This window comes from Corvus hawaiiensis, chromosome 8 (assembly GCF_020740725.1).
Source record: "Corvus hawaiiensis isolate bCorHaw1 chromosome 8, bCorHaw1.pri.cur, whole genome shotgun sequence".
NCBI lineage: Eukaryota > Metazoa > Chordata > Aves > Passeriformes > Corvidae > Corvus > Corvus hawaiiensis.
This window is the reverse complement of record NC_063220.1, coordinates 4,184,806-4,191,934: the sequence shown is the minus strand read 5'-3', so window position 1 is coordinate 4,191,934 and position 7,129 is coordinate 4,184,806.

The window sequence follows — 7,129 nt, the reverse complement described above, 5'->3', positions numbered from 1 at the left end:
ACAGAGCAGCAGATGGTATCTGAATCTAAAGAAAAATGTAAATGATGATGAACTCACACCATGCCCTAAATAACGGTGTGTTCAGCAGCAGGTAGATGTTCTATGTAAAGAAGTGCTGCCTGATAATCAAGGACATACACCCAACCCAGGAGGGACATACTAGCATCCTTTATTAGATGAAAAATCACTTTATCAGTTTCTGTGTACTGCAGGGCCCTTGCCTTGCTTTCCTGGCCATCTCTACCATGGTGCTTGTCAATAAGCTCACATTAGTGTTGATATTTGTCACTGGCAGTCACACAAAAGCATCACCTCCTCCTGTGACCTTGGTAGCCTTAACACAGCTATTGCAGCCTGGGTCGGTTTGTTAAAGATATTTTTACTCATGCTTTGTCCCTTCTTTGCAATGCAAAAGAAAGAAGAGGAAGGGAATATACATCTATGCATTTTTTTCATAGATATATACTTCTATATTTGAAGCACATATAAATATGGATGGGCTTTACAAATGTATTCTTCCGAAGGAATAATACAAAGGCAATAAAATCTATTGTCTGTTAAAAATTAGTCAATTAATTTTAGAAAAGATATTAGTATTTTGTAATTGTAATTTCCACTTCTGCTACCTCAAGAGGACTGAGAGAATATTTCTGCCTAGCAGCGAACAATGAATATACATGGGCAGTGAGATCATCTCAGAAGAACTTGTAGTTACTTTGGATTGTTTTCTCCTCTATTTTTTGGGCAGCTTTCAGAGAGTTTTTCCAGGGACTGAGGCTTGTTCTTGTTATGGTAAAAATGAGCAGAGTAGATTGAGTTGATTAGGTGACAGAGATTCTACCTGTGCCTTTCTAATTTTACTTTTTCTGCCTCCATAACCCAGATTCCATGTGTGTTCTGAAATCTCCATCAATTTTAGAGTCTCTCAGGGCGAGGCAAGTACCCAGTGTGGCCCCACGGCTTCCCAGTCTCATTCCCCTTGCCCAGCTCACCTCTCCACCCCTGAGCTTCCACTCCATGGCCAGGAACAGCAACACCCTTTTATGTTTTGCATTATGCTCGAGAGCTTCATTTCACCATCCCTTACCATGTATTTTCTCTTCTCCCTGTCCACCCCAATTCCCACCAGCTCTTCCCATGCCCCACAGATTGGCTGGCAGGTTACTGCTTGTTATTCCCTATATTTTGCTGCTTTTAATGGATGCAGGTGCACACACTGCTGCGCTGCTTTCCCCGGGAGCCCACAGTTCTTAATCATCCTATTAAAGTGATTCTGTACTTGCCATCATTTTCACATTAAGATGATCTGCTTTAACTGCACACACAGAGATGTTCAAATTATTTGTTGTGAACAGCTGATTGAATTTAGCTCTGTTTGCTTACAAATTACCCCCTGCCTTTTTGAAGGGGTAGAGAGCTGCTGAGTCACTGAAGTTATTCAAAATATTTCAGGTATTTTGGGCTAGAGGGGCACAAGCACTGCTGCTTACAGAGAGCTGATGTGACAAATGGTGGCTGAAATGCCAGGGGGACACTTTGCAGGGAGCACCTCAGCTGGTGGCAATGCCTGATCTTCGAGGAGGTTATCAGAGTTCTTACCCTGAATAATTCATGTGTGCACAAAGCTTTTCTACAGCGGCAGTGCCACAGGAGCAGCCTCAGTGCTAACCATTTAAAAAAAATGTTATTGTCCCTGCTGTGGCCACAGGACCAGGGCAGTGACCGTCCCCTGTGCTGGCCTTGCTGAAGGACCCCAAATGCTGTGTCCAGTACCTGGCCCTTCATGACAAGAGGGATATTGAGGGGTTGGAGCCCCAGGAGCGGCTGAGGGAGCTGGGAAAGGGGCTGAGCCTGGAGCAAAGGAGGCTCAGGGGGGACCTTGTGGCTCTGCACAAGTCCCTGACAGGAGGGGGCAGCCGGGGGGGTCGGGCTCTGCTCCCAGGGAACAGGGACAGGAGAGAGGGAACGGCCTCAGGCTGGGCCAGGGGAGGTTTAGGTTCTACATTAGGGAAAACTTCTTTATAGAAAGGGTTGTCCAGCCCTGGCACAGCTGCCCAGGGCAGTGGTGGAGTTCCCCATCCCTGAAGGGATTTAAAAGCTGTGTGGATGTGGCACTTGGGGACATGGGTGAGAGAACAGGGGACACGGCCTTGGCAGGGGGAATGGTTGGACTCAGAGATCTTAGAGGGCTTTTCCAGCCTAAACAATTCTATTCTCTGAAAGGCTCTATAAAGCTAAGAAAACATGTCAAATTACATTTTTATTAGTAGTTTGTTTACAGCAGCACCCACAATGTGCCAGACCTTTTATAAACACCCAGATGTCCATGGGTCATGAACTTTGATGTAGAAAATCCTCCTGCTTTCCCTGGGGGAATCAGATAAAGAGTAACTCTTGGCAAGCTTTGGGATACTGATAAGGAAGTCTATCAAATGCAGAGACAAAGGGGTTGGGCAGTTTGATCTTGACATCAGCAGGCTTTGTATGGTTTCAGCAGATGAGCACCTGCTCTTGTTTCCTCTCTAAAGTCTCTTTACAACCTCGCATGAACTGTGGCCAAATTCCCAAATAATGCAAGGTAACATTTTCAGATGCACAAGTCACAGGAGACCCCGGGGTTCTCTTCAGCACTGTGGGGGCTTTTGTTTGGCTTCCTTTCTTTTCCCTTCTTTTCTTTTTTTGATGGTGGGAGGGATGCTATAACCACTATTTTACATCCTGAGTTCTTAGGCTTGCTGAAATTCGAGGACATACAATCAGGGAAGCTGATAAACACTGGAGACTCCTACACTCTGCTCTGGTTGTTACTATATTAAGGCTGCATTTGTGCAATTTGGGGTTTCTAATGTGGAACAGTTGGCAGCTCTGCAGTGCTGGTGCCCCCTGAGGGCTTCCTGCCCTCCTCACTGCTTCTGTCTATGGACAGTAAACACAGGAGCCTGTGTGCCCACACAAGGCACACAAACACACTCCCCACTGCTGGTGTGGCTCAAACACATTTCTACTTCATCATTCTTAACATCCTAGTTTGCTCCTTCCATCCCAACCAGAGTTTAACTTTTTTCTTTCTAATAACTGGCATTTATTTTATTTTTAATTTGAAATAGTTGATTTCAACAGCCTCAACAGTTCATGTCAAATCACAAACTCATTGAAGGAATGTTGCTCTGACCATCCCCTTTCCTACGCTGGGCTTTTATCAGCTTTCAGGTCCCTTGGTGGGGAAATACCAAGTCAGCTTTCTGCCAGATCCCAAATTTCAGAGTAATTTTCTGTTCTATGATAAACTAATTATCAGCGTTTACTGAAATATAATTTGCCACCATCTGATTCTGAACTCTCTGGCTTGCACTGGGAATCTTGAAATGCCACCACTTATGACATCCTTTGTTGTTCACCTCAGTGGCTGCCTCAGGAACAAGGACTACGTAAAAATTCAGGAAAAGGCAAATTTATTCAGGAGAAATAGGGGAGTAGAAGATTTCAAGGATGGAAATGAGGATTCATTTCCATCCTTCAGCTTTTCCTCTGTAAAAGTAGTTCTCTTTCTCCTGCTCCAATCTCACACTTTTTCTGGTCTCATTTCCCAAACACCAGACCCAAAAATCTACCAAGTTCCCTGCAGAAGACAGGGATGAGTTCTAGGGAAGCCCTATTGATTTATATTTATATTAAATCAATCATGCATCATTCAAGGTCTTAATAATACATCTAAAGACTTTGATAATCTGAAAAGTGCCCTCTGGAGAGTCGTACTGCTTTAAGAATGATGCATTGCTTCTGAAGCCGAGATGGAAATTCAACAATTAATTCTAAGGACACTTTCATTAGAGAGCAACTGATTTTAAAATGCTGGATTTTCTCTAAATCAGGTATGTTCTGCACACAATGCTGAGGATGCATTGACTGAGGGTGTTGACATCAGGACCATCAGTACCCGAATTTACAGTGACTCAGAGTCATTAAACTGGTCCTTGATGACCTTTTTAGGGCAAAAGTCACAAAAAGTGGACAAGTAAAACCAGATAAGTGTCTCTGAAGAACAACTCTCAAAGTTCTAATACTCAAGGAATTTGTTTTAGTGTTTAAAAATGACCACATAGCAACCAACAGCAGCAAAGCCATTTAGAATTGAACTGAATAAGGAGATTTAACAGCTTATGTCTTTCTGCTGGAGCTGCTGATTGATTGTCTCAATCCTTCAGTGCAATCATTGGGGTTTTGAATGTTCCCAGAAATCATTATGTTCATTACAGTGGCTCCAGCTGCCCTTCATTAGCCAAATATAGAAAAATAAGGCAGATACAGGGCAGATCATAGAAACAGAATCTGTTTTTCCCTTCACTTCCCACTCCTCTCCCAATTATTCTGTAAATTTACCCATTCTGCTTGTGAGGACAACCTTAGAGTCAGGAGCTGCTCCCTGAGCCGAGCCAGAGCTGTGACCAATGCAAATTAATGATTCTGTTCACCTGTCAGTTATGGGACTCACAAAACTCTCTTAATAGCAATGTGATTTTAGCACTTTTTACACTGAGGCCATGTGACCAGACCAGATCCTTGTGGTAAGAAACAGATCTCAGATTTAGATCCCACTGGTCTGGTTAAGTGAGATTACGCTGCCATTGCTCCTTGTTAACCCAGGTATTGAATTTCTGTCACATCTAAACCACCAAAAGTAATTCCATTTTTCATATTTTTACTTGCTGACAATAAGGCTGGATGAATATTTAATCTCCAAATGATAGTTTACTCTGAATGCTCTTTTTTGCAGCTTTTTGGACAGCAGAGTTAATAAGAATGATTGTGCTGTTGACATAAGTGATGTATTGAATTTTAGAAAGCAGCTGCTGCAAATTAAGGGAGAGCTAATGACTAGAATAATTAAAATATCAGATGGTTGAGATTACTTAGTGTAATAATAGGTGGGAATTGTTACTGTTTTCTCTAAACACCACCAGTATTTCAGGATATACAGTGCAATGCTCTTTTGCAGTTTTTTTGGTGGAAAAAAAAACACTTTTAAAAATGCTGCTGTAAAGTGGAAATCCAAGTGTTCTCTCCAGATGGGAAGCTGGCACTCCAGTCATGCTGCAGGGACCTTCCCTGATGAAGGCTGGACCTTCCCCTGGAGAGGCAAGTATATAAAAGGTGTCTGGTCTGAAAATCAGTTTAATAAAGAGCAGAAAACTGTGGGATATTGGTTAATCCAGCCTATGGAAGTCACCCAACACCAGGGAGGGGAAGGTGGATTTAACATCTCTGAGTGGGACACCCCAGAAGGTGAACAAAGGCACTCAAACACCTGAAAAGGCAGATTAAATTTTAAAAACTACACCTGTAAAGTACCTTTGTGCTCACTGCCTAGAGTCTTTTTACAAGCTTTCCAAAATCCAATTATTGTCATTTTTTAGTGATGAAAATATTCATTTCCATATTAAGCTGAAATGTTGCATCAAAAACTGTTGAGTCAATATGGCCCCTCTGAAATACATGAAATGTATTAAAATATCCTTTACCTTCCTACTGAGCAAGGAGCACACCACGAGCATGTGAGCAATGTTTAAAATTTTAATGGAAACTGTAATCTCCATCAAAATCAAATAGAGTCTCGTGTCAGGTTAAGAGGACAGAGAAGCCACAAAAGTGATCAACAAATTGTCCTCCAAATCTCAGCGTGGACTTGGTGGATTTGTGAGCCTCACCTAGCTACAGAGTGACCATGGATGCTGCAAAATGTTGATTTTATCAATGGAAGATGGCAGAGAATGCTTATTTAGTGACAAGATTGCATTCACTGTGATGCCTTCCTTGAATGTAAATTTTGCTGCTAAAAAATCTTACAGCGTTACAATGAAATACAAAAATGTCATCTGAAGTTCAATGACCTTCAAAAGGAAATTAAAGACCAGTTAGCACTTTAGATTAAGTGTATGGATATGATTTAAACTTGGAATATTAAGGAGATATCAGAACAAAACACTAAAACTTCTAGAAGTTAACCACCTGGCACCAAAAGGATTCACAGCTGTTTATTAAGGACTAGAAGGAGCCAAAAAAAATGTTTGTCACTATGATAACACAAAGCAGCACAGGCAAAAGTGGTCCTAAAAGTATCCATGAAATAAATGTAAAAATCACTGACCCTCTCTCCATGTGTGCAACTGCTGCAGTACGAGGGGAAAAAGGCTTTGGAAAGTTGTATCCTCAGTGAGTGTGAAGCAGCAGAGCTTCTCTGGGCTCTGGCTGGAGGGCTTGAAGTGTGCACAGAGCTGTTTGTCCTGCAGCAAGGACACACCACAATTCATACAACTTGTCTGTGCTTTTACACTTCCCCCTCCGGCTTGTGGCTGCTGCCTAAATTCACGCAGGGACTGGTTATGAAATAAAATGTAAAAAAATCTCCAAACTTGGGCATTTTCAGACCCACAGCAAATGTATCTCATGCCAGTTTTTAAAGGTTAACTGATGGAAGGCATTGGTGTGAAACCACTTGTATTCTGTTTCAAGTTCATCTCTGTTTTGGTGTTTCTCAGAAAGGTCAACCACCTGCCACAGCGTGATAAAAGAGACAAGTAAATCTGGCTGGATCACTGTCACTCACTGCTGAAATCCACACTTTGGGGAGATGTCCCAAATTCCATGAAAATAATGAGCTGAAGTTAGAGGAAAAAACCCACAACCACACATGGGTAAGAGAAGGGAAAGTAGATGGTGACAGAAGCTGAAAATATGTGACAGGCTTAAAATAGCCTATGAAAAAATGTATTTCTTAACTAGCATAGACATTGATTTCATTCATATTCATTTTCATCATGTTTTACCCACACAGAGTTCAACCTCTTGGTAAAAGCCATACTCACATATTCCTAAAACTCTTCTGCTGCCAGAAAATTAAACTTGGATTAGAGATTACCAAATTACACTACATTTACACCAATGTGTTTAAGCAGATATAATATCAGTAGATTCCCAGCTTGATTCACCCATCCCTGGCAGTGTCCAAGGCCAGGTTGGACAGGGCTTGGAGCAGCCTGGGATAGTGGAAGGTGTCCCTGCCCATGGCAAGGGGTGGAACTGGATGAATTTTAAGGTCCTTCCAACCCAAACCAGTCTGGAATTTGCAGGT